Source organism: Staurois parvus, unplaced genomic scaffold (assembly GCF_062004578.1).
Source record: "Staurois parvus isolate SC_StPar_1 unplaced genomic scaffold, SC_StPar_1.0 ptg000468l, whole genome shotgun sequence".
NCBI lineage: Eukaryota > Metazoa > Chordata > Amphibia > Anura > Ranidae > Staurois > Staurois parvus.
The window spans coordinates 5936103-5962726 of NW_028318264.1; positions in this window are offsets into that span (position 1 = coordinate 5936103).

Consider the following 26624-nt stretch of genomic DNA (forward strand, 5'->3'; position numbering starts at 1 on the left):
TTTTGCCGGCTTGGAATTCTTCTTATTTTCATCCTACTTCTTCTTCTTCCTCTTCATCCTCATCCTCTTCTTCTTCTTCTGAGGATGAGGATGAAGAGGAAGAAGAAGAAGAAGTAGGATGAAAATAAGAAGAATTCCAAGCCGGCAAAAAGTGTATCTGCAGAGCTCCTCTAAGTGTATCTGCAGAATAGAGGAGCTCTGCAGATACACTTTTTGCCGGCTTGGAATTCTTCTTATTTTCATCCTACTTCTTCTTCTTCTTCTTCCTCTTCATCCTCATCCTCATCCTCTTCTTCTGAGGATGAGGATGAAGAAGAAGAAGTAGGATGAAAATAAGAAGAATTCCAAGCCGGCAAAAAGTGTATCTGCAGAGCTCCTCTATTCTGCAGATACACTTAGAGGAGCTCTGCAGATACACTTTTTGCCGGCTTGGAATTCTTCTTATTTTCATCCTACTTCTTCTTCTTCATCCTCATCCTCAGAAGAAGAAGAAGAGGATGAGGATGAAGAAGAAGAAGAAGAAGAAGTAGGATGAAAATAAGAAGAATTCCAAGCCGGCAAAAAGTGTATCTGCAGAGCTTCGCTAAGTGTATCTGCAGAGCTCCGCTATTTCTGACAGTTCTGTGACATTCCCTCCATACAGCGGTTGAAACATTGTATCTATTTGTTTCCATAAATGGAAACAAATAGATACAATGTTTCAACCGCTGTATGGAGGGAATGTCACAGAACTGTCAGAAATAGGCTATTTCTGACAGTTCTGTGACATTCACTCCATACAGCGGTTTAAACATTCTCCTTCTTCTCATCCTTCTCCATCTTCTCATCCTTCTCCTTCTTCTCATCCTTCTCCTTCTCCTCATCCTTCTCCTTCTTCTCATCCTTCTTCTCATCCTTCTCCTTCTTCTCATCCTTCTTCTCATCCTTCTCCTTCTTTTCATCCTTCTCCTTCTTCTCATCCTTCTCCTTCTTCTCATCCTTCTTCTCATCCTTCTCCTTCTTCTCATCCTTCTTCTCATCCTTCTCCTTCTTCTCATCCTTCTCCTTCTTCTCATCCTTCTCCTTCTTCTTCTCATCCTTCTCCTTCTTCTCATCCTTCTCCTTCTTCTCATCCTTCTCCTTCTCCTTCTTCTCATCCTTCTCCTTCTTCTCATCCTTCTCCTTCTCCTTCTTCTCATCCTTCTCCTTCTCCTTCTTCTCATCCTTCTCCTTCTCCTTGTCCTTCCTCATCTCCAAGGGCATTTAAATTAAAGATACAGTGTTCTGCACTAATTTAAAGGCTCTCTGAAGCCTAGAAACCCTTTTAATAAGTTAAATTCGTAGCGAATTAATTCGCATCGAATCGAATTTCTTCCTCAAATTCGGCGAATCAGCCGAATCGAATTTTTGAATAATTCGCTCATCTCTAGTAGTTGCAGTAATCAAGGTGGGATATAACCAAGGTGTGGATAAGTTGTTTTGTGTCATTGCTCAGAAAGGAGCAGATTTTGGAAATGTTGTAGAGGTTGAGGCGGCAGGATTTAGCCAGTGATTGCATGTGGGGCCCAAAGGAGAGGTCAGAGTCTAGGATTATACCTAGCACCCTGACATGAGGGGAAGATCAATGGTTGTGCTCTTGATCTTAATGGAAAAGTCATGAGTGGGGGATCTGGGAGGAGGATATATTACAAGCTCGGTTTTGGGAAGATTGAGTTTAAGGGAGTGGTGTGACATCCATACTGATATGTCACATAGTAGATTTGTGATACTTGAGGAGATTGAGGGGGTGGAGAGATAGATCTGGGTGTTGTCAGCATAGAGGTGGTATTGGAAGCCATGGGAGGTTATCAATTGTCCCAGGGAGGAGGTATAGAGAGAGTGGAGGAGCTGTTGTATGTGACGCTGAAAGTGCACTGAAAAAGGTAAGAGGAGAACCAGGAGATAGCAGAGTCACAGAGGCCAATGGAGTGGAGTTTACTGAGGAGGAATGGATGGTCGACTGTGTCAAAGGCAGAGGAAGGGTCTAGGAGTATGAGTATGAAATAATGGCCATTGGTTTTAGCAGGTAGTAGGTAGTTATGATCATTGGGAGAAAGGCATGGGAGAAGCAAAGGATGGCGGGGGTGGGAAGGGAGGGCCAAGGGAAAAGAGGGAGAGGGTAACATAGGTAGGTTCCAGGGAGGGGAAACAGAGTACTGCCATGGGTCCAAGTCAGCATATAACTGGGGTAATGCAGAGAGCTCAGGTCCTGGAGCCAGGGTAAAAAAGGGGCTTCACACTGAGAAGCTGAGCTGGATCTAGGCTGGGATAGTTATCCCAACTTAGTGATAAGGAAACCATAGATGCAAGGCAGGTGGGCATCAGATTCTCATGATGTAGAAACAACAATTACATAACAAAATAGTTTTCAGGGCACGGGCATCTAGGGTATAGTGATGTAACATCAGGTCTGCAGGGAGTTCACGCAGAGGATAAAAAGTAATAAGAGTAGCGGGAATTAGAGCAAAGGAGTGCACTGAGCAGGTTTGTCACCTCTAAGATCACCATTAGTGGCAGTCAGGGAAACAAGGGGTAGAGATTAGGAGGTCCTAGATGCCCGTGCGCTGAGTTAGAGTATCTAGCATATACAATGTAAAGCAGCATGAACAGTTCATATAATAACTTACGCCCCTCAGTGGTAGCATCACTGTGGGGGCATCCAGACATGAGGGATTCTCATGGACTGGATCTAGAGAGTCGGCAGCAAAGGAGCTGTATGGAGACAGAACAAAAAGTTCCTTAGTCTGCTGAGCTTCAGTGAAAAGTGAAGTTTCCCTGGGTCCCAGGGCAGACTCTGGAGTAGGTTCTGCAAATTGTACCCTGGAGTAGAGGGAGTCCTTGGTTGGGCGCAAGGAGGGCTACAGGGTAGACATAGGCAAACCAGCAAAAGGTAAGCAGTAGGATGTAGGTGGTATCCGTTGCAAGAGAAGAATATAGTGGTACATTCAATCACTGTGTCGGGCTCTCCTGTGTGCTGAGGAAGCAGTTGGGCTGGTGGTATTTGGGTTTCTGCGAAAATCTGCTGATGGAGAACTGAAGGGAAGAGAGCGGCAACTGCAGGCTCATGGGTTAGGGTCAGGAGAACCCAGATAGGCATCACGGTCCAAGGCTGGTGGTCTAAAGGTACTGTACCAATCCAGAAGGTCAGGCATCGGTATATCCAGACTTTCACAAAATTGTGATAGGTCATCAGGGATGGGGAGCAGTGCCGTGCGACCCATGGTGGTAGCTGCCTGGCTCGCAAGAGGTCAAGTAATGGACGGAGGTCTTGCCTGTTTTGTAATGTGATGTTGGAGAGGTTTTGGAAAAGTTGTAGCTCAACCCCATTGTATACGATGTGGCATCTTTCTCTAGCTTTACGTAAAAGTTCCTCCTTCAGGGAGAAATTCACTATGCAGCATATAACGTATCTTGGGGGGGTCAGTATCCTATCCCCAGTGATGGAGAGCTCGTGAAGACGCTCCATTTCTATAGGGGACTCAGGGGCGCGATCCAATAGATTGTTGAAAATATGGAGGACCGATTTGGTCAGCTGCTCCTGTTCCACCGATTCTGGCAGACCTCTCAGGCGCAGGTTGTGGCAGCGGTCCCAATTATCTAGATCTTCCAAATGCCTCTGGAGGTCTCTCATCTGCACTGTATGAGTATCTGCCACTTGAGCCATGCGTTTTATAGATATCTCATGGTAGGTTGTTTGTTGCTCCACGGTGTGTAGGCAGGTAGCCATTACATGGATATCTTGGCGCAGCTCTGTAAATGGCGCTGATAAGGTGTTTTTAATATCAGTGGCAATGTTGTGCAGGTCAGACAGACTGGGAGCTTTTCAAGCTGTGGAGGTGGTGGACAGCTGTTGGCCTTGGTGACTGCGGCTGGCTGCACGGGAGTTATGCGAGGCCTGGGAGGCTGTAGGCACAGCCTCTTGTTGAGTCCGGAATAGCTCCGGAATGTTCCGGCTGAGCTGAATCCCCAGGTCTCTGGGAGAGTTGACAGAGAGGCAAACCCACTGCGGTTAGATTTCCACATGTTGGAGATGGAAATCTTCCAATATCGCTAATGATGATTCTCCGGTGTCTTCTTCTTTTTCAGCATGAGTCCTGGCAAATTCTAGGCAGGCTTTTTTGTTGATGGGCTTTAGGAGATTCTTCCTTTGTGGATGACCCCCATGCATGCCATTCTTCTGCAGTGTATGCCATGTTGTGTCACGGGAAACAATCACCCCAGTTTGGCTTTCTACTTCTTTAGCTAACTTAACTTGCATGGCGATTTTCTTCAACCCTTCTCATCAGAAGATGCTCCTGTCGAGGTTTTAAAGTCCGTAGACGGTCTGGACGTCTCTGTGAGATGGTTGCAGTTTCATCTTTGTTAAAAAAGTTTTATCATTTTTGCTACAGTATCCTAGCTGATAAATAAAGGTTTGCTGATCTTCTTGTAGCCTTCACCTTTCTTGTGTAAAGAAATAATTTTTTTTCTCAGGCCTTGTGGCATTTCTCTTCCATGTGGTGCCATTGCTGTCAGCATTAAATGGGAAGGGGTTTTCTTGGTTAAGTAATGCCCTTTTACAATGAACTGTCTGCTGGACACCTGTTTAATGAACAATTAGATTTACCTGTAGTTGCAGGTAGAAGGGTACAATGAGATATGTAGTCTTTGGAAATTGAAAGAAAAAAAAAAAAAGCAGAGGAAAGCAAAATATGTAGGGAATCCAGAAAGTTTTGGAAATAGATGTCCTGAAAACAGTCAGAACTCACAAAATTAAAAGGAGATTTTTCAAGTAAGATTATATTGGATTGTCAAAAATATCTATACTTTGTATTGCTATTACAATGATATAAAGTTAAAGAGGATGCTGTGACCATATATTTCCTTTAAGCTCCTTGGGCATGTCCCATACACTCAGGCATTAAAATGGTCAAAACAAGCTGCTGCAGTCACGGTCTTGTTTCTATTTTCCCCAGCAGGTTCCCGGCTATTAAGTAAATTCCTAAAAAAAATCTGCTTGAGTTCACCAAGCAAATTGTTGGAGGAGATTTTAATGTACACTTAGATCCTCTTTTACACTTTTGCTTTGGGAAATCATTGTTATTGGTTGTTGAATTAAAACATCATTAGCCGCCCGGCCTATAGCCGTTTGGCAGACGCAAAAATGGTTTAGCTTTCCGGGGTGTACGCCATTTGGCGTCCTCCCGCACATGCACAGTTCGCGCGGTTGCAGAGCAGCGCGATCTGTCACCGGCCGTGTACCTCGGACACGGCCGATGACAGATCTGAGTACCGGCCCCCGTTGTCGGTACCATGTGACCTGCTGTGACCAATCACAGCAGGTCACATGACAGTTTTATACAATGGATGGTTTCATTCATGCCATCTATTGTATACTAGTGCCTAGCTGTGAATGGTCACAGCAGGTCACATGCACATGTCATGTGATTAGCTGTGGCCAAATCACAGCTAAGCACAAAAAAAAAAAAAAAACCTGAATGAATCGATGTCATTCAGGTAAATGCTTGCTTATAGCAAAGTAATTCTTTGCTATAAGCAAATTGTGTAAAAAAAAAAATACTGATCACTTCCCCAAAGTAGTACAATGTTACTATGGTAACATTGTACTACTTTGGTCATAGTAAAATATGAAAAACAAATCTTAAAAAAAATAAAAAAAATGTAATAAATTAAAAATAATAAAAAAAAATAAAAAAATATATATATATTTTTTTCATACTGTCACCAGTCAGTGTCTCTGTTCACCGCCATGCCAGTTATATGATGATGCTGTACTGCACTGGTGACAGTATGTAAAAAAAATAATAGTGAAAATAATTTTTTTAATTTTTTCATTTTCCGAAAAATTATGACAAAAAAATACAACTTCAAAAAACTGGCCATGCCTCTTATGAAGTACATCGGACTGTCTACTCTGCAAAAAGGGGTCATTTGGGGATATCTGTACTATTCTGACATTCTTGGACCACAAGAAATTAGATTGGCTGTCAGTACTTTAGGATTGATCAATTTTCAGATCTATACCATAGTTTGTGAACTCTATAACTTTCCTACAAACTAAATAATACATCCTAATTTGGGTTATTTTCACCAAAGACATGTAGCAGAATACATCTCGGCCTAAATTTATGAAGAACAATTATTTATTTGTAAACTTTTATAACAGAAACAAAGAAAAATGTGGGTTTTTGTTTAAAAATTTTTGGGTTTTTTTTGTTAATTTAGCAAAAAATAAAAACTCCAGCAGTGATTAAATACCACCAAAAGAAAGCTCTAGTTGTTTGAAGAAAATGATAAAATTTTAGTTTGGGTACAGTGTTGTATGACCGCGCAATTGTCATTCAAAGTGTGAGAGCGCTGAAACCTGAAAAATGGCCTGGGCAGGAAGGTGTAAAATTGACCGGTATTGAAATGGTTAAGATTTCCAAGAGCTACAATTATTAGATTGTTGGAGGCTGTTACATGACATGAGAAAGATTTCACTTATTAATCCAGTGTCCACATAGTCCTTATTTTTTGGATTATAAATTTCTAGACATGGTTCACTTGATGACTTTTCATCTGATTACTATTTCAGATCATGCTCCAATCACCATGTCTTTGCCAATTGTAGATGGGAACTCCAGAGAATGGGCCTGGGGGTTAAATGAATGTGGTGATGAAGGAACATGTGAGGCAAATTATATGGTCCTATTTTTCAATGACACAGGGGAGGTGTCTATAGGAAATCTATGGGAAGCTCATAAGGCTGTTATTCATTGAGAACTTATGGCCCAGGGATTAAGACTGGAGCACTATAATGAATAGATGTGGAGGTTAAACTAAAACCTCCTAGATGATGTGATGGTAAAGGAACAGGTGAGCCAATTTCTTTGATCCTATTTTCAAATGATGTAGAGGAAGTGTCTAGAGGAACTATATGGGAAACTCATAAGGCTTTTGCTTATGGAGATCTTATAACCCAGACATCGACACTCAAGGAAGAGCATCAAGTGTGGGTTCTAAGATTAACTTGACAAACCTGTGACCTGGAGAGGGTACATAAGAAGGATGCTGAGAAGTGGAGACCCTAAGTTATCTCAGCTATGGTATACTTACAACTTTGTCAAGAATTAGATAGACAGACATCCCTGAAACCAAGATTTATACACTAAATTTTATGAGCTCAGAAACAAGAGTGACAGGATGCTAGGGGCTGGATGACATCATGACGGAAGTGCAGTAACTACTCAGAGGAATGCTGATTACTGTTCATACATTGTGCTGGCAATATCTGGTGCTATCTAGTACTAGTTAAATGTGAGTGCATGTCTTGAGTTTTAGAGGGAAATACATTTATTTAAGGAGAAACCACTATTTTTACCTGTCTTTCTTTCTATATGCAAAAGAAAAAAAGAGAGTGAGTCTGTGAGAGTTCATAACACTGCAGGATTAAGGAGCATTACAAAGTCCATCCATTAAGAAGAAATATCACAGTCCACATGGGGGACACAAATGCTGTATGACCCTACATAAATGTAAGATCATAGGCTGCAGGTGAAAGCATATCTGTAATGGTCACACAGTATTTAATGCACAAGCACAGATGGGTGATTGACTTTATAAAAAACTTTACATGTGAAAAAACAGCACTAATAGAGACTGTTGCAATTGTGGACTTTTTGCTTAACTGTGGATATTTGCAGCACTTAGAGGAGATGTTCTTTCCAAAACTGAAGGTGGAAATTTCTAAAGCTTTGGACAATGAGTTTATAGAGGAGATAGCTATTATCTGAAGTTCTCAGATCTACTGTTGGATCCACTATGTGCATACTTCAAGTTTATTCACAATGAGGAGGGCACTTGCCTCATGAGGCTTTACTGGTACATGTTACTTTGATCTTTGAAGGAAATTTAAAGACTTCCTAAAATGTCAAAAATATCGGCTGATATCTCTTTGAATGCTTGTGGTTACAAAGCTCCTGGCTAAAACCCTTGCAGATTGGCTAAATCCATACCTAAAGGAGTGGATACACTGGGACCAGTTTAGTATTATTCCTCCAAGAGAGGTTAAGAACTACTTTCATAAAAAAAAACAAAAAGGAAAGCTGGGGCTGGTATTTAGGGTTGGTCTTGAAGTGTACCTATTCACAAGAACAGGTGGGCTTGAGTTTCCCAGACAAAAATGTCAACATTACATATCCATGTTCACATCTCATGTTTTTTTTATAGATTGTGAATGGTCTATATCATATCAGGATTGCAAATGTATGACTATTTTGGATCTTACATTGTATGAAGTGGGATTGTTGATATGCACATAAGATATAAAAGCTTTTACTGCAATTTCCTCTGCTTTATTGTATAAATAAAGACTATATAGCCATGACACTAAAATAATCTGTATAGCACAAAGCTTTGCAAATTTTATTTTTTTTTTTTATTTTGAACATTATTTTGAGACACTTTAGGGTTAAAACAAAAAGGTAAATATTAAAAAGGTAAAAAATAGAAATAAAAAACAGCAGAAAAATAATAGCTATGGGGAGGAAAGGGCTAATTAATGCTGACTAAAGGTTATTAAAGGGATAATAAGAGGTAGTAGATAAGCAACTCCTAGAAACTTTGTAAAAGTCTTTTAGGATGTGTAAGTCCTGATATAGTTAAAATATAAATTTGGTCTGGATTTCCTAGCTAGGGCCTGAGAACCTACCTCTACTCCCAGGTAAAGGCACATTCCCTCTAAACAGCTATAAGTCTACTTTTATGAATGGGGGTTAGTCTACCTTAAAGCAATTTTTTCTTCATTTGTCATTTCCGGCTGACACTGGGACTATACAAAGCCAAAAATCTAGATATACTTACAGAGTCCTACAGTGTCATCCTCACACTCCAACATGCAATCTGAGAACTCCCCACCACCTTCAGACAAAACTAACGATGACCAATTTGCAGACCTGGAAACCTGTCTGCCTGACCTTCATGCCAAAATGTCTGCTTCAAACAAAGTAGCCACAATAGTGGTCATGAAGGACCTTAGAGCTCTGCCATTACAGACCTGCTTCACCACACTGTCAGTGTGGAGCACCAGATCAACAACCTGCAGCAACACTGTGCAGACATAGAGGAAGAAAATAATTTTCTATATATTACACTTACCCAAGTTAAACTGAGACAGACCACAAAATCTGCAGATCCAGTGCAACCCTAACCATGTTCATCCACCAGACATAAATAAACACCCACTAGACCTCTCTACAAAAGATCTCACCAGCTCCTGTAGAACTCTGGCAACTAGACAGAGTATACAGATCTACTGCCCTTTGCTCTGCAGAAAACATTTAAAAAATGATGTCATCTTCTGATTCCACTACTACTATGAAGTTAGAAATCTTTGTCCAAGCAATGAGGATCTATCACAAACCTTCTGAAACCTCAAAGTACCTGGAGCCTTATCCCACTCAATATGCTGCAGAACCCACCTTCCTCAACTTCATAAGTTCCAGGAGCCTCAACGCCCTCACAGTCAGTTATCTACTATTGTAGTCTTGTACACTGTATGGTATCATTTAAAATATCCAGGATCCTTACTAGATATAAGAGATATACAGTATAAAATAGTTTATGTTTGGACTGTACATCATGTGACATTCTTACAGATGCTACACATAATATGTTAATAAATGACAACTATTGTAAAAAAATATTTTATATTACTGACTATATGCAATAAATACATGTTAGAAAAATCAGGATTTCAATTTTTTTTTTTTATATAAATAAAAGGCATGTGAAATACAAAAGGAATAAAAAATATTTTGCAATAGTGGTCTTTTACTGTGGACAGTAAAACATTGGCAGGAAACTAGGATTGGGAGGAAGTCCAAATATATACTAAATATTTACAAAAAATAATGTTATGAAAATTCCCCCAAGATCTCCAGAATTGATCATGCAGAAACATATTGACAAAACAGATGACAAACATATGGGCACAAGATGACACCTTTAATCCACCATGTAAGAACAGTCTGGAATGTGGCAACTTAGCTCTTATTCTCCATTAATAACATATCTTCCACTAACCATTGTGATCTTTTCTGAGTTCTTGATGTCATCTAAGATTTCCCAAATCACAAAATATATATTTTTTTCCAAAATGATATATTCAGTAAAATATTATATTATCTTTTGGCCTCTCGTGCTGGCATATGTAAGATCAACAGTTATGATTGTCACTCATATTATGCTGTGATTTTTGGATAAAGGTTACTTCTGTTTATTTAATCATTTCAATACCGGGCAATTTTCCCCCTTCCTGCCCAGGCCATTTTTCTTGTTTCAGCACTCTCACACTTTGAATGACAATTGCGCGGTCATTCAACATTGTACCCAAACTAAAATGTTATCATTTTCTTCACAGAACTAGAGCTTTCTTTTGGTGGTATTTAATCACCACCAGGGTTTTTATTTTTTGCTAAATTAACAAAAAAAACCCAAAAATTTAAAAAAGAAACACATTTTTCTTTGTTTCTGTTATAAAAGTTTACAAATAAATAATTGTTCTTCATAAATTTAGGCCGAGATGTATTCTGCTACATGTCTTTGGTGAAAATAACCCAAATTAGGATGTATTATTTAGTCTGTAGGAAAGTTATAGAGTTCACAAACTATGGGATATATCTGAATATTGATCAATCCTGAAGTACTGACAGCCAATCTAATTTCCTGAGGTCCAAGAATGTCAGAACAGTACAGATATCCCCCAAATGACCCCTTTTTGCAGAGTAGACAGTCCAACGTACTTCATAAGAGGAATGGCGAGTTTTTTTAAGTTGTATTTTTTTTGTCATAATTTTTCGGAAAATTAAAAAATTTAAAAAATTATTTTCACTATTTTTTTTTTACATACTGTCACCAGTGCAGTACAGCGTCATCATATAACTGGCATGGCGGTGAACAGGGACACAGACTGGTGACAGTATGAAAAAAAATATATATATTTTTTATTTTTTTATTATTTTAAATTTTTTATTACATTTTTTTAAATTTTTTTAAGATTTTTTTTTCATATTTTACTATGACCAAAGTAGTACAATGTTACCATAGTAACATTGTACTACTTTGGGGAAGTGATCAGTATTTTTTTTTTTTACACAATTTGCTTATAGCAAAGAATTACTTAAGCATTAATTAAGCATTTACCTGAATGACATCAATTCATTCGTGTTTTTTTTTTTTTTGTGCTTAGCTGTGATATGGCCACAGCTAATCACATGACATGTGCATGTGACCTGCTGTGACCATTCAAAGCTAGGCACTAGTATACAATGGATGGCATGAATGAAGCCATCCATTGTATACAACTGTCACGTGACCTGCTGTGATTGGTCACAGCAGCTCACATGGTACCGGCAACGGGGGCCGGTACTCAGATCTGTCATCGGCCGTGTCCGAGGTACACGGCCGGTGACAGATCGCGCCGCTGCGCGGCTCTGTAACTGCGTGAACTGCGCATGTGCGGGAGGACACCAAATGGCGTACACCCTGGAAAACTAAACCATTTTTGCGGCCGCCAAACAACTATAGGCCGGGCGGCTAATGATTAATACTTAAAATCAATTATTTTTACAGTATAATGAAAAATCAAGTTTATACAGTAGGCACACCAGGTCATGTTAATCATATACATGTTGGAGTTAGGACCACCACATTAAGAAAAAACAATTTCTAACAGTAAAAACAGCAGTCTTTTGCATTTGCAGCTAAGGTACGCCTTTTGCATTTTAAACCTAAGCTTTTAAATGTTATATTTAATTTTAAAAGCTGGTCAGATGTTAAGCTGTGTTACCAATTTAAGGCATGTGTCTATCCAGATAATTGTGGCTACTGAATCATACCTTTTTAAATCACTTATACAGAGTTTAAATGCAATTTTTATCTATTATATTAATTCTTAAAGGGACACTAGGATTTCAAATTGCATGTTAGATTTGTAGGTAGACGCAGCAAAAACACATTGCAAAAAAAGCGGGCAAAAGACAGAATTGCAAAAAAAAATGCATTCTTCATTCCTTTGAGCCTTCCAAAACCTTTTAAAGTAGTTCTAAAGGCAACATATTTTACCATAATGCATTTCCTGTTTCAAGGTAAAAAATGTCTAAGTAAGTGTATTGCCTCCTCCGCACCCTATATACTTACCTCCTATATCAGTCCAGTGCTGTGCCTGTCTGCAGCCAGTGCTGCTCTCTCTTCTTCTTTAAACAGGCACATAAGCAGCAGCAGGAGCCATTGGTTCCTGCTGCTGTCAATCAAATCTTTAGAAGAGGGAGCAGGGGGTGGGCCAAGTAGCACTGTGAGTCTCTATTGACACACACAGCCCAGCTCAGGAGTGGGCTGCAGGTGTGCTACATTAGAATGAGCTTCCTATGGCAGGCGACCCCAGAAGAGGAAGATCGTGGTTGCTCTGTGCAATACCATTGGTATACCAGGTAAGTATAACATGTTTGTTATTTTAAAAAAAAGGAAGCTTTTACAATCCCTTTACTTGGACAGGAAGTTGCAAGAGAATAGATCAGTAGTGTGGTTTGGAGAGGGAAAAATGCCACGCTGACTAACATGTGTAAAAAAGATGTACAGTATATACTTACCTATTTTCAGTCTGCTTCAGTCCAGTCATGTTATCCCCTGTGTCAGCCAAGAGCATCTGCAGGGGAGAGGAGAGAGTGCTAAACAACAGCTGGTAAAGCCTGGAGTAGTGACATCACTTATAGGCTCCTATGGCCATCTGTTTTTGGCACGCTCTCCTCTCCCCTACAGCCACTGCAGGCTGACATAGGGGGACTAGATCACCGCACTGGAGTGGGCTAAAAATAAGTAAGCATATGTATCTATTTTTTTTAACCACCTCAAGTCTGGACACTTTTGCCCCGTTCCAGTCCAGGATAATTTTCAGCTTTTAGCACTGTCACACTATGAATGACAATTACTCAACATGTACCTAAATGAAATTCTTAGTTTTTCTTATACAGATAGAGCTTTGTTTTTGGTGGTTTTTAATCGCTTTTTTTGTTATATAAATTAAAAAATACTGAAAATGTAGAAAGGCAAAAACTTTTTTCCTTAGTTTTTGTCATACAATTTTACAAATATAGAATTTTTCTTCATAAATTTAGGCCAAAATGTATTCTGCTACATTTATTTTGGTAAAAATAACCTAAAACTAAATCTTTAGCTTACCTAAACGATAGAATTACCAAATTTGACAAAGCTTGGAAACCCTGGTCCAATTGGTTCAGAACTGTAGCCTAAGATTTTATTGTGTTTAACCTTTTCTTGGATACTCTAAAATGATTATATCTTGTAACTAGTAGGATTGTGTCAGGGCAGGAGTGGTGGAATGGACAGGCAGGCCTAATGGTAGGGTCACGCACCGACTGACAACAACTACCACCCACAGACCGGAGTCCCTCAGGGTGCGGAGTCTAAGCCCCAGGCTGCCTTTCACCAGGGCCCCTGATGGTGGGGATGGACTTGACGCAGCCAGGGACCAGGTCGCGGCCCCCGAGTAACCCCAGCTGCAGTAATGGCCGCCGCCAATGGCGTATAGCTGGTGGGAACCAGATGGGAAACGATAGCGTAGTCGGACAGGCCGGGTCGATAACAGCGGGACAGACAGTACAGGACGGTAGGCAAGAATACACAGGTCACGAGCCGGGTTCAGCAACGGGAGGTCAGATAAAGGGATAAGGCTGAGAATAGTCTTAGTCAAAGCCGAGTCAGTTTTCAGGAGAGCCACGAGTGTAGAACAAGAGCTTGCTGCAACACAATCATACAGGACACGAATGCAAAGAGCAAGTGCAGACAACAGGCTTAAATGTGATCAACCATGCCCCTCTGGGGGATGGACCGCAGAGGCCTGAAAGCATAAAAGGCTCCCACCATGCTTTGCAGAATAACCTCTGGGGAAAGGTAGCACCCTGACAGATTGTTAGGAATTATTCAATATTTCCGTTTTTCTCTTTGTTAAACTTTACCGCAGCACATATACTGTGATATTGTGTAGCTTTTCACTGTTCTATTTTTGTTTTTTTTGTTGTAACTATATTTATAAAACCAAATAAAAATGTAATATGGAAAAAAAAAACACAAAACCGTTGTATACGATTTAGTCTGTGTGATCAATCCTGATGTACTGACTGCCATCTCACTTCTTGAGGCCCTAAAATTCCAAGATATTACAACCCCCCTCTCAAATTATCTCTTTTTGGAAAGCAGCCAGTCTGAGATATTCAGTAAGAGGCATGGTGAGTTTTTTGAAGTTGTCATTTTTTGTCACAGTTTTTGGGAAAATGAAGAAATTAAATAAAACAAATTTTTTTTTCACAATCTTGTCATTTTAACAAGCTATTTCCCACACACAGCATGGGCATACTTGCAATTACACCCCAAAAGGTCCAAAATCCAAGCAGCACCTTTAGGTGTTCCAGTGGCATAAATTACATATAAATTACTCATCTAATTTCCTGACTACCTATCAAATTTGTGGAGGCCCTGGAGCACCAGGACAATGGAAACACGCACAAAATTACCCCATTTTGGTAAGCAAACACGCTGAGGTATTTTGAACATATAATGTTTTACTACAAGTTTTTGGAAAATGTAGAAAAAAAAATGAAAATGTATTTTTTTTTACACAAAGTTGTCAAGTAATAGGATATTTCTAATGAACAGCATGGACATACTTAGAAATACACTCCCAACACACATTCTGCTACTTTTCTGAGACTTTAGTCACACAGCAGGACCCAAAGAGAACCTTCAGGCTCTCTATGGGTATAAATAACGCATCTAATTTCCATACTACCTAATACATTTTTGGAGACCCTGGAGCACCAGGACAGTAGAAAAACCCACAAAATTACACCTTTTTTTTTTTTAGAGTAAACACCCCAAGGTATTTTTAGGAAGCATGGGGAGCCTTTTGAGGACTTCATTTTTTTGCCACAAGATTTTGGAAAATGCAGAAAGAAAATTACATTTTTTTTAAGATAATGTGGTCAGTTTATGAAGGTGTAAAACCCGAGACTATCTACGGAAGACTTCACACACAGTGCAGTGATGATATGCTCAGTAAGACATTTGAATGGTGTAAACGTTTCAAAGATGACTGTACACCTGTCAGTGACAATCACGGCTGTGTTGGTTCCCAGCCCACAGCAGTCATTCCTGCGAACATTCAATCTGTGGAATGTCTGTTCCTGGATAATTGATGCATAACCTGTCGAAATTGCACAAAAGACGAATCTTTCAGTGGGAATGGTGAACATAATGATGAGGAAGCAAAGCTAGTTGTCCTAGGATGGTTCAGGCGTACTTACATAGTTCGTTTGGCTGAAAAAAGACATCCAATAATGAAAATCTTTCTATGCTGAATCTTTCCAGGCATTAGGCAAATGCTGGGATAAGTGTATAAATAAAAAATAAATGCAGTTTTCACTCTTTGTTCATATATACAGTTGTGACCAAAATTATTCAACCCCCAATGCTGTAAAGGGGTTTAGGGACTATAGTGTACATTTGGAATTGTATTCAGAATCAAATCCTACAAGGACGTTGTAACTACCCAAATGCAACTAAAATGACATCAATTGTTTATGTAATACAGTAGTAAATGGTTCTTATGTGGTTTCTTCATTGCCACAATTATTCAACCCCTTAAAGACTACCACTCTGAAGAACAGAGGTTCATACAGGTGCTTTCCATCAGGTATTGAAAACACCTGTGGATGTCACCGAGCAGCAATCAAGCATAATAAGCACCAATTAGGCAGCTTTAAAATGACTGTGATACTCAGCTCCTTCTAGACATTTACTGGTGTGGTTACAAACATGGTGAAGGCAAGAGAATGGTCCAGGAAGACAAGAGAAGAGGTGATTTCTCTTCACAGGAAGGGCAATGGCTATAAGAAGATTGCAAAGATGTTAAACATACCAAGAGACACCTTAGGAAGCATCATTCGCAAATTCAAGGCAAAGGGCACTGTTGAAACGCTACCTGGTCGTGGCAGAAAGAAGATGCTGACTTCGACTGCTGTGCGCTACCTGAAGCGTAGAGTGGAGAGAAGTCCCCGTGTGACTGCTGAGGAACTGAGAAAAGATTTGTCAGATGTGGGTACAGAAGTTTCAGCCCAGACAATAAGACGCACACTGCGTAATGAAGGCCTCCGTGCCAGAACTCCCAGGCGTACCCCCTTGCTGTCTCCAAAGAATAAGAAGAGTCGACTGCAGTATGCCAAAAGCCATGTGGACAAACCACAAAAGTTGTGGGATAGTGTTCTGTGGACTGATGAAACAAAATTAGAACTGTTTGGGCCCATGGATCAACGCTATGTTTGGAGGAGGAAGAACAAGGCCTATGATGAAAAGAACACCTTGCCTACTGTGAAGCATGGTGGAGGGTCAATCATGCTTTGGGGCTGTTTTGCTTCTGCAGGTACAGGGAAGCTTCAGCGTGTGCAAGGTACCATGAATTCTCTTCAGTACCAGGAGATATTGGATGGAAACGTGATGCAGTCCGTCACACACCTGAGGCTTGGGAGACGTTGGACCTTTCAACAGGACAATGATCCCAAGCATACCTCCAAGTCCACTAGAGCATGGTTGCAGAGGAAAGGCTGGAACATTTTGGAGTGGCCATCGCAGTCACCAGACTTAAATCCGATTGAGAACCTCTGGTGGGACTTAAAGAAAGCAGTTGCAGTGCGCAAGCCTAAGAATGTGACTGAACTGGAGGCCTTTGCCCATGAAGAATGGGCGAAGATACCCGTAGATCGCTGCAAGACACTTGTGTCAAGCTATGCTTCACGTTTAAAAGCTGTTATAACTGTAAAAGGATGCTGTACTAAGTACTAAGATTGAATGTCACTTGGGGGTTGAATAAAACTGATAATGCTGTGAGCACAGAAAAGACATTTGTGGTTATTTCATTATAACTGTTATGTTATATTTGTCTGACCTACAAGTGCCTCTTTAATGTAAATGTAAGCAAGATGACTGAATGATCAAAAGCAATGTCAAACTGGCCAAAACACTCAATTTCAGTGGGGGTTGAATAATTTTGGTCACAACTGTATATATATATATAAACACAAAAGTCATGGTTTGACTTGAACACCCCTCGCATTTCCCACATACAGCATGGGAATATCTAGAATTACACCCTCAAAAACACATTCTGCTACTCCTCCCAAGTAAGGGTATATTACATGTGTGAGAATTTTTTACAGCCTAGCCACACAGAGGGGTCTGACATCCAAGAAGCACCTTAACCACTTTTAGTTTGGGCTAATTCTGACATTCTTCTCCTTGTATAAAACATGATTTTTTTTGCTAGAAAACTACTTAGAACCCCCAAGCATTATACACTTTTCAAGCAGAGGCTGTGGAGAATAAAATGGTGAGTGTTGCATATTTTTATGTCACTCAGTAATCACGCAGCAGTTTTTCAAGTGCAATTTAAAAAAACAAAACATTTTAATGAATTGCAATGCATAACAGCACAATACAATACCCATTTTATGTAAAATAGAAACAATGATGTTGCACCTTGTAATAAAAAACCAAACATGTCATACTTTAACCTCCTCCAGTCCGCCATATAGTACAATGACGGGCGCAAGGTGGTTCTCTCGTTCTGGGAGGACATCATATGATGTCCTCCCATTCTCATTGCGCATGCATGGCTCTGGGAGCGCGCAGCACGGCGATCGGCGGTGCGCTGTGTCCCTCGGACACAGCGGATCACCGATCCATGGAAAGAGCCAAAGATGTCTGCTTGGTCATGTGATCAGCTGTGTCCAATCACAGCTGATCACATGTAAATAGGGAAACGCCGGTTATCGGCATTTCTCTCCTTACGAGCTGTCACGCTGACAGAGGAGAGGAGAGCCGGTAATCGGCATTCCTCAGGGGGGACATCTACACTGATCATCAGAGCACTGATGATCAGTGTGCCTTGATGATCAGTGTAGCCCCAGCAGTGTCACCTGTCAGTGTCCATCAGTGCCACATTTCAGTGCCTACCAGTGCACATCAATGCCACATATCAGTGCCCATCTGAGCTGCCTTTCAGTGTCACCCATCAGTGCCAGTCAGTGCCACCTATCAATGCCAGTCAGTGCCGCCTATCAGTGCTGCCAATCAGTGCCACCTATCAGTGTGCATGAGTGCCGCCTATCAGTGTGCATGAGTGCCGCCTATCAGTGTGCATGAGTGCCGCCTATCAGTGCCGCCTAACAGTTCCAGTCAGTGCCATATATGAGTGCTGCCTTTCAGTGCCCATCAGTGATGCCTGTCAATGCCCATCAGTGCCACCTACCAGTGCCCATCAGTGCCACCTATCAGTGCCTCCTCATCAGTGTCCATCAGTGCAGCCTATCAGTGCCCATCATTACAGCCTCATTAGCGCACATCAGTGAAGGAGAAAAATCACTTTTTTACAAAATTTTATAACAAAAACTAAGAAAAAACTTTTTTTTTTCAAAATTTTCAGTGGTTTTTGGTTTAAGAAAAAATAAAAAACCCTGTAGTGATTACATACCACCAAAATAAAGCTCTATCTCTCACAAAAAAATGATAAAAATGTCATATGGGTACAGTGTTGCATGACCGCGCAATTGTCATTCAAAGTGTGACAGCGCTGAAAGCTGGAAATTGGCCTGGGCAGGAAGGGGGTATAAGTGCCCTGTAGGCTAGTGGTTAAAATTGCGTCTACCCATGGAATGGCGCCAAACTATGATACCTGATGTCCCCATAGGTGACACTTTAAAAGAATATACAGGTTACTAGTTTACAGTTACACAGGAGGTCTGGAGCTAGAATTAATGCTCTCACTGACTGGTGTTCGTGGTGATACCTCACGTGTGGGAAGTGATTGTCGTTTATATATGTGCACGAGACCAGAGCTTGTTCGCATTTGTGCACAAGCAGACAGAGGCACTTTAATTTTTGTTTTCTTTACTAAGGGCGTCAAACCGGGACTTTTGAGTTTATATAATAAAAGCGTAAAATTCAAGGAGTGGAAACTGCATTTATTTTTCGACATACTCCCCTGCTACATTTATATACTTTTCCCAGCGTTTAAAGTATAATTAAAGGCAAAACTCTTTTTTTTTTTAGTTTTGGATAGAGTAGAGAGGGATTGTCAGTTTTTATTGCTGTCTGTGCCCCTGTTAGGGAGATTCACTCTCTCTATTTGTCCTGTTTACCATTATCATTGAAAGTAAAAGAAAATACCACATTTTGGGTTGTCCCCAGAAAAGTAATAGAGGGGAAATCTTCCAATGGGGACACTAGTTCTGGTGACCTGGGGGTCCCAAGGAATTCCCTAAATTTGCAGGCAATTTCTTTTGCTTCCTTTTTGGCTCTGGGATTCATCTCTTGTGCAATTTCATGACAGGTTATGTATCAATTAGGCAGGATCAGGTGCTCCATGCACTGAATGTTTACAGGAATGGCTGCTGTGGGCTGGGAACCACCACATCAGGGATCATTACTGACGGACGTATGGCATCTTCAAAAAGTTTACACCATTCAAATGTCTTACTGCAGCTGAGCTGTACTGTGCTTGAAGCCTTCTGTTGATATCCGTGGGTTTTACACCTTCGTTCACAACAAACTTCTTCACCACACACTATTCCATGCATGCACTGTTGTCCGCCATCTTGATTAACGGTCTCTGGACTGGCCCGCGACATGTGAGCTGCCTATCAGTAATAGGACACACTTGCCACTTACTACTGCATGTGGGCAGCACAGTGGCTAAATGGTTAGCACTTCCGCCTGGCAGTACTAGGGTTGTTGGTTCGAATCCCAACCACAGCACCACCTGCCTGGAGTTTGCATGTTCTCCCTGTGCCTGCATGGGTTTCCTCCGGGTACTCCGGTTTCCTCCCACACTCCAAAGACATGCTGGTAGGTGAATTGGCTCCTGTCTAAATTGACCCTAGTATGTGTATGTATGAATGTGAGTTAGGGACCTTAGATTGTACGCCCCTTGAGGGTTAGGGACTGATGTGAATGTACAATATATATGTAAAGCGCTGCGTAAATTGACAGCGCTATATAAGTACCTGAAATAAATAAAAAATAAATAAATGTAGTACCGCCACGCTAGCATCCTTTTTATACTGTAAATTTAAAAGTCCCGCCTCTTGTATTATTATTATTATCATCAGTCCAGAACACGTACTGCCATTTTTCTGCACCCCAGCTCCTATGTTTTTGTGTATAGCCGAGTCTCTTAGTCTTGTTTCCACTAGGAGATATGGCTTTTTTGGCTGCAATTATTCAAGTAGACCACTTCTGGCTGGACTTCTCCAGACAGTAGATGGGTGTACCTAGGTCCCTCTGTTTTTTTGCCAGTTCTGTGCTAAAGACACTGCTGCCCATCTTCTGATGTTGAACAGAAGTAGGCATGATGTGTTTACTGCATTAGGTTTCCAAGGGTCCCCACTGCCTCTTCAGTCTTCAACGTTGCCCATTTCTTTGTGCTTGTTCAAAAGAGCTTGAACAGCACATCTTGAAACCCCACTCTGCTTTGAAATCTGAGCCTGGGAGAGACCTTGCTGTCATATTGCTGTGCTCATTCTTGCCATATTATATGACTTGTGACATGAAACTGTCTTCAACAACATCACCTTAGTAGCAGATTTTGGCTGTTCCTCACCCAATTTTAAGCCTCCTACACAGCTGTTTCTGTTTCAGTTAATGACTGTGTTTCAACCTACATATGAAATTGATGGTCATTAGCACCTGCTTGGTATAATTGGTTAAATCATACAACTGACTCTAATCCTACAAAATTCCTGACTTTGTGCAAGTGTAAGAAATGATGCTGCTTTGAAGCCAAAGAGTAGTCACACCAAATACTGATTTCATTTAGATTTTTCCTCTGTTTGCTCACTTGCATTTTGTAAATTGATACAAACAATTAAAATATATATATTTTTGAAAGTAGTCTTACTTTACAGCTGTTCTTCACACCCTCTTCTTACACAGTACCAGGGGCGGACTGACAACTCATGGGGCCCCCGGGCAATAGGGGATCATAGGGCCCCTGTGTCCTTGCCCAAGCTCAGAAAAGCCTATGAAAAAGGTACCAGGGGCATCTCATGGTGCCCCCCACTGAACCCGGGCCCTCGGACAGTGACCGAGTTTCCAAATGTCCAGTCCGCCCCTGCACAGTACTGTATATATATATATATATATATATATATATATATATATATATATATATATATATATATATATATAGATAGTACACACATCCACATATATTTTCTTCTTTTTTTTTTCGTTATTTGTCTGTTCTTTCTGGGCCAGTCTTTTAAATTCATCTCTACCATTATTGCCATCCTAACATTACTGTAGACTGACAGTCAAAAAGAACTAAATAGTTTAAGTATAAAAAAATGACACTTTCTTTAGAATCTCTTCACTGTACAGAAAAGCATGATGGATTTTCAACTCGTATTATTTTACAGGTCTAAAGTGACATTTGTACATTAAATCCCTTGTGAGTGACATCTACTTTGATGCCACTGATGAATTATTGATCACTAGGCAGAATCTTGAGTACTCTGAGCCTGTGTACATATTATGATCTCAGCAGTACTTTCAAGCTGCACCACGTACAACCTCTTATATTAATTGTATGTGTGCTTTTTCATATATTCTTTATTGTTTATAGTCAGGACAAAAATAACATTTTAAAAATGTTTTTTCTTGTTTTCTAGTTAGATACATATGAAGTATTACTAAACCAATATACAGTATTTTCTTTGCTAAAGGCGAAAGTGATTCTAAATAAAAATCACACAAAGGAGGATAATTTGGAAGTGCAGGCTGTGGGCTTTAATACCCAGGAGGCTGTACAACTGCTTTGTCACTGGGCTGGGAGTGCTCTCAACACAAAACCTTAGACCACCTTGGTGTGTCGGCTGGGTGTTAAAGCCCACCCTTATTGCCACTGCATATATATGTAATTCGGTTGGTAAGAGAATAAACCACATTCAAACACACAATACCACATAGATTTTAACCAAATGCTCAGGATTAAAACTCATCATGTATTACATGTAAGATTCAAGCACAATACATCTTGCTCGGAAGTACGGTACAGTGCCTTGAAAAATTATTCATACCCCTTAAAATTTTCCATGTTTTGCCATGTTACCACCAAAAATGTAAATGTATTTTATTGGGATTTTATGTGATAGACCAACACAAAGTAGCACATAATTGTGAACGGAAAGGAAAACGATAAATTATTTTCACAATTTTTTACAAATATCTGAAAAGTGTGGCGTGCATTTGTATTCAGCCCCCGTTACTCTGATACCCCTAACTAAAAGCTAGTGGAACCAACTGCCTTCAGAAGTCATCTAATTTGTAAATAGCGTCCACCTGTGTGTAATTTAATCTCAGTATAAATGCAGCTGTTCTGTGAAGCCCTCAGAGGTTTGTTAAAAAACATTAGTGAACAAACAGTATCATGAATGCCAAGGAAGAAAACAGACAGGTCAGGGATAAAGTTGTGGATAAGTTTAAACCAGGGTTAGGTTATATAAAAATATCCCAAGCTTTGAACATCTAAAGGAGCACTGTTCAATCCATCATCTGAAAATGGAAAGAGCATAGCACAACTGCAAACTTACCAAGAAATGGCCATCCACATAAACTTACAAGGAGAGCATTAATCAGAGAAGCTGCCAAGAAGCCCATGGTAACTCTGGAGGAGCTGCAAAGATCCACAACTCGGGTGGGAGAATCTGTCCACAGGACAACAATTAGCCGTGCACTCCCCAAATTTGGCCTTTATGGAAGAGTGGCAAGAAGAAAGCCATAGTTGAAAGAAAGCCATAAGTAATCCAATTTGCAGTTTGCGAGAAGCCATGTGGGGGCACAGCAAACATGTGGAAGAAGGTGCTCTGGTCAGATGAGACCAAAACCGAACTTTTTGGCCTAAAAGCAAAACGCTGTGTGTGGCAGAAAACTATTAGTGCACATCACCCTAAACACACCATCCCCACCGTGAAACATGGTGGTGGCCGCATCATGTTGTGGGGATGCTTTTCTTCAGCAGGGACAGAGAAGCTTGTCAGAGTTGATGGGAAGATGGATGGAGCCAAATACAGGGCAATCTTAGAAGAAAACTAGAAACCCTTTAAATAAGTCATCTTCGTAGCGAAGAAATTCGCATCGAATCGAATTTCACACTGGAATTCGCCGAATCAGCCGAATCGAATTTTTCATTTCTTCGCTCATCTCTAGTTAGAATGTCCCAGTCAAAGTCCAGACCTAAATCCAATAGAATCTGTGGCAAGACTTGAAAATTACTGTTCACAGACACTCGCCATCCAATCTGACAGAGCTTGAGCTATTTTGCAAAGAAGAATGGGCAAAAATGTCACTCTCTAGATCTGCAAAGCTGGTAGAGACATCCCCAAAAAGTCTGGCAGCTGTAATTGCAGCAAAAGGTGGTTCTACAAAGTATTGACTCAGGGGGGATGAATACAAATGCATTCCACACTTTTCAGATATTTGTTTGTAAAAAAATTTGAAAACCATTTTTTATTTTCCTTCCAAAATTTCAAGGAGTATGAATACTTTTTCAAAGCACTGTATACCATATATCACAAATGTTGCTTATGATCCAAATGGATAGTCCAAATATGGGTAGCTGTGTATAGATAATTTGTAAATAAGAATTAGTGTACCAGCTTATACTGTATATAATGTTTTCACTTGGTAAAAAGTAAAGACCCATAGGCACTCTGAGCCATTATTTGAAAAAATGAATAGCTGTTTCTATCCCAAAAAAGGTTTTTGGATTGATTAATTCCTTAAGAGCCATGTGTGCTGAAAAACTACAAAGGAGTCCCAGTTAGATATGTTAACAGGGGCGGACTGACCATTTGGAAACTCAGGCACTGCCCAAGGGCCCAGGGTCAGTAGGGGGCCCCATGAGATGCCCCTGCTATCTTTTTCATAGGCTTTTTTGAGTTTGGGCAAGGACACAGGGGCCCCATGATTCCCTATTGCCCGGGGGCATGAGTTGTCAGTCAGCCCCTGTATTTTAATACAACATTTTTGTATATTGGTAAACTTTTCTTACTAGTTCTGCTTACTTATGGGTTAAACTTGGTAAATAGCCAGTTGCTCAGGCTTTAATAATTATTAGATGCTGATAATTGGTGCATGATGGAGTTATAACTAAATACAACTTCATTTGAAAATGCCTGTGAGTACAACACAACGTCAGGTCTTTCTGCTTGCAAAATGGGTAACTGCTAGTAAACATGGGAATGCATAAGTATTCTGCGAAAAAGAAACTTGTATCAGTGCTGATGGTGGTAGAAAAGAATGAGCTTGGGTGTGTAGGACATGAGTACAAACTTGTCCAAGCTATTCCATCAGGAAGCTGTCAGTGGAAGGGTGTGTCAGAACTCTGCAGAGACAAGGCAGAGGGGGAGGGACCAGAACATGGCGCAGTTAGTGGTCCACGCTCCAGGCACCCTTCACCCATGTAACAGGTCTATGAAGAAAGCCAGCACCCATTGCCCTGGAGCTAACCTGAAGGGGAGTCCTGTGGATGTGGAACTGGGGCAGCCGTGGTGTCTCGGTGGTCGGGTGGTCCCGGTTGTAGCGGGGGCTGAGTTGGAGGCCCCCAATGAGTTTGGGCTACTGAACGGTACATGGTCAGCAATGGCTGCAAAGTGGCAAGGATTCCTGGGCCCCGGGCTGGCTGGGAGCAGGAGGCGGCGGCTGGGAGTGTCCAGGTGACTGAACACTCCCCCCCATGTGACATGTGGCATGTGACAGGTGTCAAGCCTTAAAGGTCCGGGAGTACTGTGTGGCTCTGCGGATGAAGAGGAGACAGGGCTCTGGAGGGATCCCCCCGGGTGCCAAGAAATAAAGCCCAGGAGACCCCCCCCAGATCCCTACAAATAAATAGAGTCCCCCCACAGGTGTTCAAGCAAGTTTGGTTCAGCGGTTACAGCTCGAGCTGAAGAGCTAACAGGGTCTGAATGGCCTGCAACAGTCAGCTCGGAGGGAGATAGTGAGTTGCCATGGGAAACGGCAGGACATTTAAATCCTTGTTGTATCTGATGCTTGTGTGATAAAATCAATACATGCCTGAGTTTTGGGGGTGACTGAGGACTATACTGAGGGAGGCTCTCTTAGGGCAGGGGAACTGTTTAATCTAGTCTGGCCTCCAAAGAAATTGAATAGGGGTGGCAGAAATCACTAGAGAAAAGGAAAAAGGGACCTTTCTCTCTGAGGATGATATTATTGCACTCTAATAGATAACTGGCTTGTGGGATGTTCAGGTGACCATTTATGTGACAGCCCTTGGAAGTCTGTGATAATAGAAAAGTAACTAGAGAGCCAAGCAGGGATGAAAAGTAAACCAGCTAAAGGAGGGGGAGTAAAAACCCCCCAACCAAATGTAAATGCTAGTACAATAAAAAATACACGCCTCAGGAGAAGAGTCTGGGAAATCGAACCTGGGAAAAACATCAAGAAGAAAACTAGAAACTAGAAAATTGGATGGAGAACAATCGAGACTGTCATTCAGGAACCAGACCAATGAATTAATAAGCATGGACAGTGTCATGGAGCAAAGTGTCACGGAACAGCAAGGGGCCATGTCACAAATTCCTACAAAAACTGAAATGGCGGAAATATTTGCAAAACTAGAGATGCCCATGAAAAATAAGATGGGGACATTACAAAATGACTTAGGTGGGATACTAATGAGAGTAGAAGAAGTAGAGGGGAGAAGGAGGCACACGCTCAAATAATTAAGAAATTAGAAGTACAGGTGGAAGAGATGCGTAGAGAACAGAGAAAGCTCTCATTTAAATTAGAAGATCAGGAAAATCAGGACAGAAGAAATAATCGAAGGATCCGGGGTTTACCAGAAGATGAACAGGGAAAGGATCTAAGGGAGAAAATGAGGAGTGTGTGTAATCCAATAATGGGAAGACCAGTGACAGAAAATCTGAAAATCGAGAGGGTACATAGGATTAGACGGCCACAAGGAGTTCCGGCGGAAAGCCCCAGAGATGTGATAGTCCAATTTCATCAATATGAAGACAGAGAAAGAATAGGGAAAAATTTGCGGGACACTACCGAAATAAAATATGAGGAAACAAAGTTGCCTATTTTTGCTGACGTTGCTCCAGAGACATTGGCTCGAAAAATCTTGAAACCTCTGCCGGATCATATGAGACAAAAAAGTTCAATATAACTGGGGCTTTCCAGCATGCCTGAATGGATGGAAAGATGGAAAATCTGCAAGGCTGAGGTTCTCAGATCTCAGTGATTTTTGCCGAGAAATTAGACTTATAGAAAATAGACCTTGAAGTGTGGTCAGAGGGGTTAAAGGAGAGTGGAGGGCCCTTGTTGGGAAATTAGTAGTGGGTAGTTAGGAAGAGGAGGTAGGGGGGAGTGGCGAGGGGGGGGTTGGAAAGAGAGGGAGTAAGGGGACTGGAGAGGAGGAGCATCCTCGGGTGTACTCTGGAGTTTGGCCTTGGGTGGGATGAGGATTAGAGGGGCCT